This window comes from Melozone crissalis, unplaced genomic scaffold (assembly GCF_028551555.1).
Source record: "Melozone crissalis strain CALT ecotype California unplaced genomic scaffold, PUWL_Pcris_2 ptg000006l_1, whole genome shotgun sequence".
NCBI classification, from domain to species: Eukaryota; Metazoa; Chordata; class Aves; order Passeriformes; family Passerellidae; genus Melozone; species Melozone crissalis.
The window spans coordinates 35316026-35330370 of NW_026535784.1; positions in this window are offsets into that span (position 1 = coordinate 35316026).

Below are 14345 nucleotides of genomic sequence, written 5' to 3' on the forward strand. Positions count from 1 at the left end.
CCATAATTTATGGTATCAAATGTTTTTGCAACTTACATTTTCTCTTAGTCTCACCCTCTTCCTGTTTTCCAGCTTCAACAAAAAATCAGTATGATTTAAAATACACATATAAACCAGGACATGCCATTCATTTTGCTTATTGGTTACTCTTCAGGCTAGATAATACTCTTCAGGTGTTATCTAGTCTTACCCTAATTTACAATGGAGTGAGTTTTTTTGAGAGGGGTGTTTTTCTGGTCATGTTAATACATTACACAGGTTTCCTACTCATCTTACACCAGGAGACCAAGAGTTAACTGTACACACACAGCACATATGATGTTGATATTTCAACAGTATGAAAAGGCTGCAACACAAAATATGACAGCTCAGCATAATATCTTTTTAGATAGCTATAAGTAATAGCTATATTATTTTATAGAAGCATTTTGCCTCAGAAATACAGGGTATCTCCCCTCCTGAATATGTCCATTTCTTTCAAGAGGTAATTTGAAATGGTCAGGTCAAGCAGCTACTAAAATGCTAAGGAAACAAATTCAGCAGTTCTGGGAGCATTTTGTTCATTTGCTAAACCTCATTTTTAAGAAGATACACTTCTAAAAGCTTGCACTTGGCTTAGCCACATGGCTTTCAATTCATTACACCTGTAGTTAGTCACCCACAGTTAAATGCTTGGTTTGCTTGGGATGCACCAGTCTGTCTTGGTAAAAAATAAAACATTGCCATTTTGAGGGAGTTGAGCAAGTTATGTACAGTCTATACGGTTATAAGCCCAGGAATGCTCCTTTCTCCCATTTTTTGGGTAGGTACTCGTTTCCATCTACCTCCTGGAGATGGTATGGCAGCTGCAGCAGATTCATGCAGTTAAACTCCAGCCCTCAGGATTGCCCCTCTCCTTCCCAGATCTCTCCTGGCACCTTCTTGGCAACCATAAAAAGATACTTCCATAACTATTCATGGAGATAGAGAGTTATAGGGGAACAGAGGTATTGGCCTGGTGAAACCCTCCAGAGCTGCCCTTGACAACAGCAGCCATCCCCTCTGGACTGGGCAGAAGCCAATTTTGTTGGATTTTAAGTCAAAGATTAATTATTTTACATACAAGTAAGGCCACTACAAAAGGGAGGTGATCTTATCCTTCAAATATGATTAGCCTCTATGCTCCCTCTTTAGGGTGGCACCATTTCCAAGAATGACTCTCACCTTTTGGGATTTATGCATGGCTGGGATTACTACCACTTGCAATTCCAGTTTTTAGTACCTTTTGCATTGTGATGAAGGGCATGTGAGTTTGCTTGTTTGCATGTTTGTTTGTCTGTTTGTTTGGGTGGTTTTGTCTGTTAATTTTTTACATAACATCCTCTGTCATTGTGGATATTTGTCATACAGTAATCACTTATGTATAGGCACAATATGGAACAACCACTCTGCACCTCTGATAGATAGAAAGCTAACACAGACCATAGTAAAATAATCCTTGAATGTTTACTGCAGGTTTTATGATCCTTTTATACTCATAAGATGTATGAAATTCTGAAGGTTATGGAAGAGAACGTGGCCTGTACCATAAAGGAAAATCATTCTTTGTTTTTTTCTTGAAGGAAAAACTGAAGAATTTTTGACTACCATAATGCATTTCACATATTTATTCAGAATTTGTGACTATTTGCATAGCTACATTTGGGAATATTTATCATTAAACTTCTGCTGTAGCTGCAGATGTATGCAAACCAGCTTTAATTAGTTAGATTAATACTAGAGAAACAGCATGTACTGTCCAAGTATTTACATGATCTTGGAGAGGAATACACAGTCCACACAGTGTTCCCTTTAGCTGTACTGATAAAGGTGCCCAAACAAAAGGAAAGGTGGCTGTGCTGCAGCAGCACCCAGGAGGCCTGTGCTGCACACTGTGTGTTCACTCTGTGAACAAATCAGCAGCAACTCTTGAAGGTCAAGCGTGTGTTTCTGAAGCTCTGGAACATCTACACAAACCTCCTCTGTGCTTGTGACCACGGTACAGGTCTGCTCCTCATCCCTCAGAGTAAAAGTGGTGGTGGGAAGTCTTCTGTCCTGGTACCCCCACCGGGAAAGTGTGCTCCAGATCTCATGTCAACATCTGCCCCAGCTTCTCCTTCTGTGAAAAGAGACACAAAACTGGCAACTAAACTTCTTAGGTGTTCTGAGATGTAAAGAAGCACAGCAAAGTGCTGTTTCTAGTACCAGTAGCAGCAGCATTTTGAGTTGTTTATTTAAACAGAAAATGAAGCACAGAGAGAAGCAGTGAGATTGCATCTTTTGCACGTGAGGATGTGGGGTGGAAGAGGTCGGTTCAGTGGGACAGTACGAAGCACACAGCAGTAAGTGAGTGCTTCAGTCCTGGTGTGCTCTGCCACAGGCTGCCAGCGTGGAGAGGTGCTCTGTGTGAGTCTCAAATTGCACCTGCTGCACAGTGGCAAAAGTATCAGAGAGACTAAAGCCAGTGTTGTTTTAGATAGATGACACTTTCTGAATAATGTATAGGTTAAAAAATGCACTCCATTCCTTTCCAAATAGTCATCCATCAACTAACATAGGCAGGATATACATAGGAACCATTTCAGCTGTTGAATGTATATCATAACAGCTTCATGATCTATATATTTGGTGTCACGTATATTTCAAACAATGTATTTCAGTAAATGACATTTCAAATACGGAAAAAAATATTTCCTTCTTACTCATTGCCTTTGAAATTTAAATTAGTGAACAAATTAAAGCCCAAACTTATATTTCATTATTTTACACTAGGCCAATATATTTCCCAAGAGAAAGCACAAGCTTACTCTTTCTGAAATAACTATAATTGCATTATTTAAAATAATCTTTAGAAGTTTCTACAACCCAAATATTACATGATTGTGTGGAAGTATCAAAAGTAGAAATTGTCTAAAAGTCAAATATAGATGGGATTACTATTTATTCAAAGCTGATCAAGTCTTTAAAATAATTTCATTCATACATATTAATGATAGATAGCCAGATGATCATTATTATCCAACAATACTGCTTTTCATAAAACACTCGATGATAAAGTTACCTAATAGATCAGGCAGAATGATAAATAAAACATGTAAAGCTCTGCTAGGAAAATGAAAAACATAGGAACTTTATTCCTGCACCAGGGTATAAAATATTTATATGAGAAAAAAAAATGTTGTTGACATTGTTATTAAGACCTTTTTCTCTCAGTGCTCTGTTTTCAGTACTAGGGTTCTATACTAATTGCCTAATTTTCACTGGCTGCCATCAGAAACCTTTTCATTTTTCTAAAGTTAGATATATTATATATTACTATATATTATATATTATATATTATATATTATATATTATATATTATATATTATATATTATATATTATATATTATATATTATTGAAGCATTTGTCTTCAGCTTGTGCTAGCTGTTTAAAAAAATATGAATATATTTATAACTTATGGCATTACTGGAGGGCATTATTCTACAAATTAATTTTACAGCTGGTAGCATTTTTCCATAATGAATTATTGATTAATTATTCCAGATATTGCCCATCCTCACTCCAGCACCAAGCACTTACTGCATTGCTAAGTCAGCCCATGCTAGAGATGTTCCTTGGACCGAGTCCCCAAACGCCACATTCCTGTCAGTTTTCACCTCTTTACTCTTGTCACCATCTTCCACAGAAATCATCCACGCTCCTCCCTGCTTAACACACTGTGGTGAATCACAAACACGTTCCAACATAATACTGCCAGCACTTATTAGAAGAGCATTTGCATTTACATTGCTTCCTAACAACCTTTATGAATTATTGCTTTGCCTTGAAATTAATAGTCATTGTGGATAATGTTTATGTGGCTCAGCCTCCTTCATCCTTCAGTCACCATTTAGATCTGTTCAAAGCATATGGGGATGTGTGGGCGTGTACTTAAGTGAATGTTTCTCTGCTGTGCATACATATCCTGGCAAAGCATATTCACACCTATATCATACTGTGACAAGTACTAGGTACCAATTTAAATGGATAGAATCAGCTTTAAGTTCAGTGAGTTCTATAAAAGTTGGTATTTTTGTTACTTACAAATTAGCAATACCATACTCCATCGATTTGTGTTCCATCCATTCTTCCAGGAAGAAACCGTCCAGTAACTGGAATAAAAGAGTTTTAAAATCCAGTTTTACTCTGTCCAAAGAAAGCGTATTCCAGGTAATGGACACTGAGTTAAGCTACCAAGGTGATCTAAGCTTGCAATGAAATTGTTTTGATAATTCTGGACAGGTTAATGACAATTTGCCTGACCTTCTGTGTGCAGGGCTCCTCACTGAACTTGTATTCAAAGAATATTCTTAATGGGCAGATCATAAAAAAATTACACTCTTCAGGTTCAAAACACTATTATGACCAAATGCGTTTCACACATTCTACAGTGTCTGTTAATGTCAGCAGTGAAAATTAAGACTTTCTATTCCTTTCCTTTTGTAATGAACTTGACACAAAGAGATCCTTATTTCCACTGCAACCTTCAGCTTCTGTACAAAAGCATAATGATAAATTCAAGGATAAAATTCAGTTGTCCTCTAGTAACACAAGAAATCCTCCAGTAACGCAAAAACAGAGACATGAAGGACCAGACAGAAACAAGCAGTACTGCACTCTTAAGCAGTCACTAGCTCTGAGGTAGAAGTTTACACAATGTATTCCTTGTATTTCTTGTATCTAAGACAGACAACAAGAACTTATCACTTTCCCTCAGGGTTTTTATGTTAATTTTGTTATTTGTTTCATTTATGTAACAGATACTCATAATACTCCTTAAACATTCAGCAGCTAGCTGTGATAAACACTATCTTCCTACTCCTGCAACAACTGATTTGTGCTGAGAACATGCACCATTGCCTTCTCGTGCAGAAGAACACGGGAACACACTGCCTGTTTCACTTTTCCTTTCTAGAAAAAAAATTTAAAGAAGAAGATAAAGCTTGTGTCTTTATTGCTGTGCTTTGCAGGGCAAGTAGCAGAGGGAAGTTGCAGATGAAGATCTGTAGCCAACCAAGTACATCTTGTAAATAAGTTTTCTAGGTCAGGAAGAGAAACTGACTTGTGGGAAGTAATTGGACAGAAAGAGGTAGTTGAGATTAACGCTTTGTGGCAAATAGATGACTTTCTGGAAGATGCAACTTATGAAAAGTACAGGAACTCTCAAAGATTTTGTTGGAGGAAGCTATTTGCCAAGAATTTTCCTTTTCTTTTTTTTGTTTTAATATTTTTAGTAGCCACTTATAAGACTACTGACATGTGCTGGCACCCGTCTGGCATGACGAGAGCCCTGTGCACTGCCACTGTAGCCACACTCCTGCTATCCATATTTAAATTTTATCTCTCTTCCTTCAACTGGCGCTAACTGGAATGGAGACAGTCCTGTGTATTTAGTCTTTGGGATAAGGAAGTCTTGAAATACTTCACAAGTACCCTCCTGCAAATAAACTGGAGGGTGGAGATTGGCATCCACATGCTCTAGCTTGTGCGTGAGCAGCATTCACACGAGGAAGCAGATTCTTGGGTGGGAGAAGAGCTGGGCTGGATCATTCTCCTGCTCAGTGTATCTTTGTTTTACAGCCCAGGTCCTCATCTGATCAAAGCCCCTGTCTTTCAACGAGACTAACAAAATCCTGCTAGTTTAAAACAGCTCAGCACCTTCTCCATGTCTGTAATCCCTGCTGGGCTTTTAGGGAGTTCTCACAGTGCTGCAGCAGAGGATGGTCTCCAGCTAAGAAAAACAATGCACTGCTTGGAGCCCCCAGAGAGAGCCACCTCTCCAAGGTGCGCTCAGCTGTGCCCTGGGAAGAGCTGCATGACGAACAACACAACAATCCTGCCCCTGTTTGCCCAGTGGCGACATCTGTGCCTCGTTAGCGACGCACGAACTGCTCAAACAGCTCTTCTCTCAGGTGGAAGGGAGCTGTGCAACTTCATTCCGTTGATGTGAGTAGCTAACAATGTTGCCTCGAGCCTTTGCATTACTACTGCATTCAGGTATGAGCTTAGATTCCTCTTGCTAGGGAGCAGAGGAGTTGAAGCACAGGAGAAAATTTCAGCTTTAATTAATCTGTCTGGGTCTCTTGTGTTACAAAAATATTCTCAATGTTCCAGAAGTCAAGTATTTACCTGGATACTTTGTTTATTTTCAAAGAGACTTTCTGAAGTTTTATTTGAAGTACGTGTAATCCTTAACCCACACTCATCACTAATACACTCCCAGTGAGGGTCTCCCTCTCACCTTATATGTAAATCTCTGACCCTGATAGTGGGTTGTTACTGCTGCTCAATATAAATGCAATTGATTAAAACCACGTATAGCAGACCTTCAAAGTGCAAAGAGGGGCCTTTCAAGCAAAAATATATATTTTTTTTTTAAACCATCAATAATGCTACAGCTATTTAGTTCATTTGAATGTGGAGACCAATACTGAAGTTAGGGGAAGTATTTTCCTACTGTGGTTAGATCTTAAAAGATTTGTGCATGCCAGAATTAAGTTGCACTTCACTTTGTGGGAGCCTCAAACCTGAAGGTTCCAAGGCTAATCTTGTGAAAAATAAGAAAGGAATTTATAGGTGGATGAAGATGTGATGGCATTTGAGAAAAACTGGACTACGGTGGCCTGAACCCATTCTGCAGTGCTTGCAGATCTTTGTTTCAGTAAATTTTAAAGAGAAATAAAAGTACTGAAGATATCCAAAGCAATGCATAGCTTTGAGTTATTCACTAAAATACCTCACAGTATGAGCACATGTATGTCTTTTTTACTATACAGGTAAATCATGGCCCTGAAAAAGCATCTCTCAATTGCAACCCAAATGATTAAGGTTAAATCATAAGGTATCTCCATCTTCTAGCAGGCATTTGCAACTCTTTTGAAAGCAACTGAAAAGACTTAATTGGCCTAGATGCGCTCACTTGCACAATTATAAAGTGAAATCAGGTAGCTGGCATTAAAGGCTAAGGATGTAGGAACCATAAAAATGTGATAACTTGTTCCACTTGTAATTTCCCTTAAGAAAAATTTCACTAATTTATGTGCCCATCATTTCCCTGAATTTACCTGAAACACTGCTTAGTAGTCATAAAACCAGAAAATTATTCACTTTTCCCTTTTCTCCAGAGTACTTTATGGGGCCAGATACCTTTCTCAGGGAAACAAGAGGGAGATAAGATGGAATATCAAAGTATTCTGGGAAAAAAAAAAAAAAAAAGAAACTTTTTTGGGGCTAAGAAAGCATGACTAGTTTATACCATTCCAACCCTTCACCCCACTGTAGCAGCACCAACCATGCAGTCCTACATGACACACCAGAGAGTTCAGCCACACTCAGCATCTTTCCTGAGATGCTGCAGAGTCCTTCATTCCATTGACACAGCTATGCAAGTATTCACTCTGTGAAAAAAACCCAATAATCTGAAAGAAAGTAACTCTTCCCAAAAAATAGGGAAGAGGGAACAGAATTAAAATATCCACTTGCTTTAGCCCATCAAGCTTTACCCTCTGCAGGGCTTGGGCTAGACACACTGTTTGCAGCCTGTTTATCCAGAAAGCACAAGGTGGGTGTATGCCTGTGGGGCAAACCCTTGTGCCTGTGGGCTCCCCCAGCCAGCCCCTGCTGGTTTATGCAGAGGAGCCTCACCATCTCACAGCCCTATCAACTGCTCCTCATGGCACCAGGCTGGCTGCTGTTTCCCAAGACAATATTCCAGCTACCTCTGCAGGCCCTCAGGCCCACTCTGGTTACAAAGACCTTAAATGATGATTATCAGACAGCCAATGAGGTCTTGCCCACCTAGTTTAGAAACCACATCCCAGAGTGGTCCTGACCAGGTTACGTGTGCTGGTCAACACTGGGAACTTCCACTGGCATGTCTGTGCAAGGTAAAGCATGTCAGCACACCCATGCCAGTAGAAGCTCAGTGCAAATACATAATTATAAAGATATCTTTTACTGCTACAGCTTATTTCAGCCTCCTCACTAAGATGAGGTACAATATTACAAGAACTTTCTGTGGAAAGGAGTTCATACTGGGACTGTTCAGGTTACTGGAGCTGTTTTAATTATAATCATGCAGTCAAAGCAGAGGAAAAAAATAATCCTGCACTGTCCTTTCAACTGAGAAGGCATTTTTCATCATTCTTCCTATAATCATTTCCCTCTGTTTTGAAGTATGGTTTGAGGCAAGTGCTCCAAATCTTCTATCAAATTTGAGTCTCTTTGACGATCCCTGTAGGCTCCAGTTCTGCTGTATTAATTGAAGCTTAGTACAGTAGCATATTTGGCCTCATAAATTTTAGAAATGCTGCATTTTTATCTAGTAGTACTATAACCTGAGATACATTTTAATTTTTGATGTCACTAATCGCTTCTTTCATGGGGGAACACATGTTGCCATGGTGAAGTCTTTTAACTTATTATTTTCCTAGGAACACATCACAGAAGAACATTAGGAAAGTGTAAATAATTCCTTCTTTTACAATGCTCACTGTGCTATACATCTTTGAACAAGTTACTAACATGTGTCCCTCCTTGTTATAACACACATAACAAAACTCGGGCACCTACCTTGTGGGGGTGTTTTGAGGGCTGGAGCTTGTAAAGTCCTTTTGAGGATGAAAAGCATTATATGAGTATTGAGCACTAATCTCAGCCATGTGGACAAGCCGCGCACATTCGAAGTAAAAACCTTTCTAATAACATCCATCTGCATCTTGAATACAAGAAAGAAATTGTAAGACAGCCTGTCAATGATCAAGGCTTTTTCATGCAGCTCACCCTACTGTTTGGCAGCTGGCCAGCTCACAGAGCCTACAGAGGAAAATGGCTCTGAAGGAAAAAATATGCATGTTAAGCAGAGGACAGCTTTTGTGAAGGGTGAGAAAAAACAAGACAAATACCCTTGAATACCAAAGTGCTCGCTGGTACATGAAGGAATGAAGTGAGACAAACTGTAAGGAAGAAACCACAGTAGGAGAAGCAGGAGCCTTCTCTTCTCACTAAAGATAACTCAAGCCTGTTTGCACTAAACTGGTGAGATAAAACACATTTCCACTTAAGGACCAAGACTGGTTTACATTAAGGATGTTACCTTGGAGAGAGGCTGGGAGAAGCCAGGGAATGATTTATTTGGAGCTGCAGCACCTAAACCAACCCAGAATGCATGTCAGCCTTCAAAACTCTATTAATGACATCATAAAGTCATTCAAAATAGTTTGTGGGGCAATGCAGCAGGACCTGAGTATGCTGAGGGGATCTGAGCCACTCTTCAGTGGGAGTGATTTTTCTTCAGTGGGACTTGTCTCACTGGCAAAGGCACTTTAGCTGAGAGCACTGGCTCCCTTCCGTTACAAGCCCCCGTGCAGAGTCATCAGTAAATTCTTTTGCCTGATATATATATATACACACACACACATATATGTATCCAATGTCAGAATTAGCCCCCTTACTTCCTCTCACCAGTCATCTACAGATTCATTTCACTCAAGCTGTGCTCCAGCTGCACAGCATTGCAGTGCTGCAACAAACATATGGAGTTTCAGCCAATAGTCTTCCTTCACTTCCTACAGGCTTTTAGTCTCTCTTTTTCCCTGCAATGCTTTGTGCCCTACCTCAGATGCAGCAGCATTTAATTAAAGTAAAATATGGAGGAATTAAACTAATGACAAGAAAATCTTAATCTATCATCCTACCTTTAGAGAATTTTGTGAGGAAAGATTTCCAGTCCTCCATTAAAATATTTACCTGCAAGAGATTCCTCCTCTGAGAAATCCTGATTTACATTTAGATAGCACCTTTTATTCTGACAGCTTGTCTTTACTGAAAAGTTGATTCCAGTCATGACTTCTGTGTAGCCTTTAATTCAAATTCCTGCCATATAGAAAGAACCCAAAACGAAATATTTAAGCAGCTTTTAATTCACATTACCTTGCCACAGATCAATTTAGCACAACTCATCAACTGCTAACATGATCAATAATTAATGTGGCTGCAGGCCATCTACCTCAGAGTTCTGTTAGTCTTTGTTATGTCTTCCTGCAGGTTGCTCCATGAGAACAGGCCAGCTCTTCCACAGCTCCCTGGAGTGAAATCCATAGAGGAGCTCAGTCCACTGAGAAAAGAAATAAAAAAGCCAAGGAACAAAACCAATTTTAAAAAACCCCAAACCCCACACCAAAGCAAAAGGCTTTAAATATGCTCTCAGAAATGTTCAGGCTCCAACAGATGAGCCCTGGTGAATTTGCCTACTGTGGTGTATTGTGTTACTAATCCCAACATTTGATTTCCTGACCTCCCCCTCTCCACAGCAGGGATGGCAGAGGAGCACATGTCCCCATCTCTGCTGCTCTAGTACAGGGCCTGGCACCCTGAGACAGCGTCTTTGCAGCTGAAATTTAGGTGCCACATTATGGACTGAAACAAAATTATTCACCTAGGTGGGGGATATATGTTGTTCATTTTGAAACTCTTTTAAAATAAAATGAGCAACCAAGCCTACACAGACAGAAAAAGCAGACCATGAGCTGCCTCATATCTCCCTCCATCTCTGAAACAGACCTCTCCAACCAGACAGGTTATTTGTTAGGCCTGAGGAAGCCCTCATGTCCACTATGTGGCTGCCTCAAAACTGCATGTACTTCTGCAATGTGTTTTACTGACTTTGCTCTTCTTGCTGCTGCTGAAAATTTTGAAATCATGTGATTCAATCTGCAGTACAATGACACAGCAGCTGTATTTTCCCATCTTCTCTCTTTCTGTGATTTATTAGGCTTTTTTTACACAAAATACAAGCATGCCAACTAAAAGGGTGATCTTTTTACTTTGAGAATTGTGGACCACCATCAGTTGTGGAAGAAGTTTGCCTAGCATAAATACAGACAAAAAAAACAAAGGTTACTCCCCTTCTTGTGTGCAAATCAGCAGCAACTTAAGCACATCTAGCAAGCATGGCATCTCTTGTGTAAGTATAACACTTCAAGTGCACTGCTATTTTCAATGGCTACACCTTTTCATGGCTTTTTCAAGGGCTTGAGGATGAAGGCAGCCTTGGAGCCTAGCTGTGTGTGCTGTGTGCAAGGCAGCCCAGCACAGCATTGCAGTGACAGCAGGAGGCTGTGACCAGCCCCTGGACATGCCTGGCAGAGGCTGGGTGCACTCCCAGCCCTGCATGACAGACCATGAAAAAATGTGGCTTGTGGGAAAGTAAAGGGAGGAGGAGTGAAAATGGGAGAGCAGACTCCCATTTGAGAGGAAGAGGAAGAGAGACTTCCTATTTGGAAAGAGGAAGAGAGACTGAGGCAAGTCATACTGGGAGGAGCAGCTGAAGGGTCAGGAGAAGACAGCAGCAAAATGTTGATGAACAAGGAACCCTTGGTGATTCAAAGCCAGTGTCCTCCAGCTCAGCTCTTACTCAGAAGATCAGCATGTGCCAGTGGGCATGCACAGGCAGGCACTGCCAGTCAAGTGCTCTGAAAGTGCCCTGTAGGGATGTCTGGGGGAAAGAAAACTATTAAAATGACAATAAAAATGCTTCAGGACAGAAATCCGAGCTGCCACAAATGTTTAACAAGGGTGTATTCTTGATTATTCATTAATGAGAAGTTTATTTCAGATGTGGTTGGAAATATACTGGAAATCTCTTGCTGAGCATTTTAATGTAGCATTGCATTGAAGCATTGAGAACTTCCATTGTGTCATACCAGTCCCTTTAGACTCACACACACAGAAGTGGCTTGTGCCCTAAGGTGGTTACAAGTGAAAAAAAATCAGGAGACAACAGATGGAACCAGCAGCTGGAGGATTGGCGGAAATCAAGGCATCTCTGACAGGCATGCCAGACAGATTTTTGTTTGGGGCTCCTTTGTTCCATATCTTTTGCCAGCACCAAAAAAACCAAATCTCAACAAAATTACTTGGTGAACCATAGAAAAAGCAACTCTAGAAAAAGACCTGAGTGTCCTCACTCAGATCAATTTCATGCACTGGAAGAGCTACAGGTGTTGCCCAGGATCCACCTTTTCAGACAAGGACCCCCTAAGGCAGCAAATAGCAGCTAAAACCCAGGAAGTCAGGCTCTCTACAACTCCAGTTTCCTGAAGATAAATAATTAAATTGTCAGTGGACAGTCTCCAGCACATTTATGAAATGCAGGGAAACAGACGTGGGCCTCCCTTGCAGCCAGCTCTCCAGGAACACTGCAGGGGCTGCCACCCTTCCACAGTGTGGGGACCAGGCTAGGCCAGCACCAGGGACATGTGGTGCTGGCAAGGGACTGATATGTCACCAGAGGAAGGGCAGGCAGCCGCTGTGGTGATGGACACACACCCAGTGCAGTGGGGCTGGATCCCCCAGGCAAGGAGAGGCCACACAGGCCACCATAACACCATGGAGCATCACGGGGTGACACACAGGGAGTAGGGGATGGTGCTGGGGTCTGGAGCCCTTTGCACAGCAGGGAAGCTGCTCCAGCCTGGAGCAGGACTGCAGGACTCTCCCTGTGTCCCTGCAGGTGCCAAGGACATAGGGACAGAGGGACGCAGGGCAATGGCAGCATCACTGTGTACCTGCACTGCCAGGGTCTGAGCAGTGGGGCAAACATGACACAGCGGGGATTAAAGCACAGGCAGCACAGCAAAGAAAGATTAGGCAGTGACATGAAATGTATGTTAAAGGGCACCACAATCTCTGTTTGATGACAGTCTGATGCCTTAAAAAAAAAAAAAACATAACTTTGATGTTCTCATTTTTCATATTAAGTATCTGGGTATTTTTCAGCCATGCGGGATTATTTATTGTGTGCTAGGCACATAAAGACATGCACACCTAGGGACAGTAACATGAACTGGATGTTTTTTCAATGTGGAAGCTTTTATGCCTTGCCCAGCAGTTCTCATTCATTACTTAGAAGCATGCCCTGCACCTCCATATTCAAGAAAAATCCCTGGCAGTGTTCAGGGAGAAAATGAGGTTCTGCTCCAGGGGCTGAATGAAAACCTCCTGCTGGGCATCAGCAAGGATTTCTCAGGCTTTCTAGTTAAAGCAGCTTCAGAGGTGTTATCCTACTACAGTTCCATTTGAATTTCAAATGTACAAGTGTAAACGAGCAGAACCCAGAATATAATTGACGGGCTAACAGAAATATGTATCTTTATTAAAAGAATTTGTGTTTTGGAAAATGCTTTCATATTATAGTAATGGTGTGTGTACAGACTCATGCTTAACAATTATTTTATTTAGAGACTGATATATTTCAGTGTACTTACATCTTGTAATAATTAAACAAGGATTGCACAACTTGTATTTCAATAGTCTATTTCTTTCTTCTCATATATTTAAGAATATATAAAGAATATATATATGTGTGTATATATATAAATATATATATACATAAATACCATATATATATTTCTGTATATGTGTGTATATATATATTTATATATACTATAAATTGAGTTGCAATACAGTATATGTGCTCCAGTAGCACTGAACATACAAGCATGTGCTCTTCAAGCTATACACAGCTTCTACTATTGAGGTAAAAGTCCAGGAACATAAAATCAGTAGTTTGGGATCTGATTAAGAATTTATATATCTATATATATATTATATTCTTATATTAGATATATAAGAACTTATATATCTAATATCCTGGCCAGAACTGCTCTGAAATCTCATTCACAGGTTTTTGCCTTGCAACTCCTTTGAGCCAAAAGGTGATTCGATTTAGCTATGAGCTGTGTGAAAAAAATAATTCCTTTTGATATTTAAACATGTTTCTAGGAATTTAATTCTAGATTTTGGCTTATGAAATGTTGCAACTGCTCCCTATTTATCTTCAGAAAGGTCATTATTTAAGAGCTCTCTACCACACCCTTTTCAGTCATTTCTGAGAGAGAACAGGATATTTTTATCAACTTCCTGAAGAGAAATAAGTCAAATACATTGACTTTGATTCCAGATTACCATTAGTTTACAGTTTTTAAGATTAACAGAATAGCATAGGTAGATAAGTATATCCACATCAACCCCTTTCTATATCTTTTCTCCTTTTAGCAGATCATTTCATGAGATTGAGAAGAGTGGGGAGTCAGAACTGCACAAGATAATCAAGGTATAGGTGCAGCACCAATATATTCAGTGGCATAATATCTGGAGGTTATACTGAATTGTCTGCTTACTAAAAGCCAACATGATTCTGTCCCCACTCCTTGTCAGAAGGAGCACACAGTGGTGAAATTGCATGGTGTAAGTTGTATAAGTAGTACCCAGAGATGAAAACAGCCTG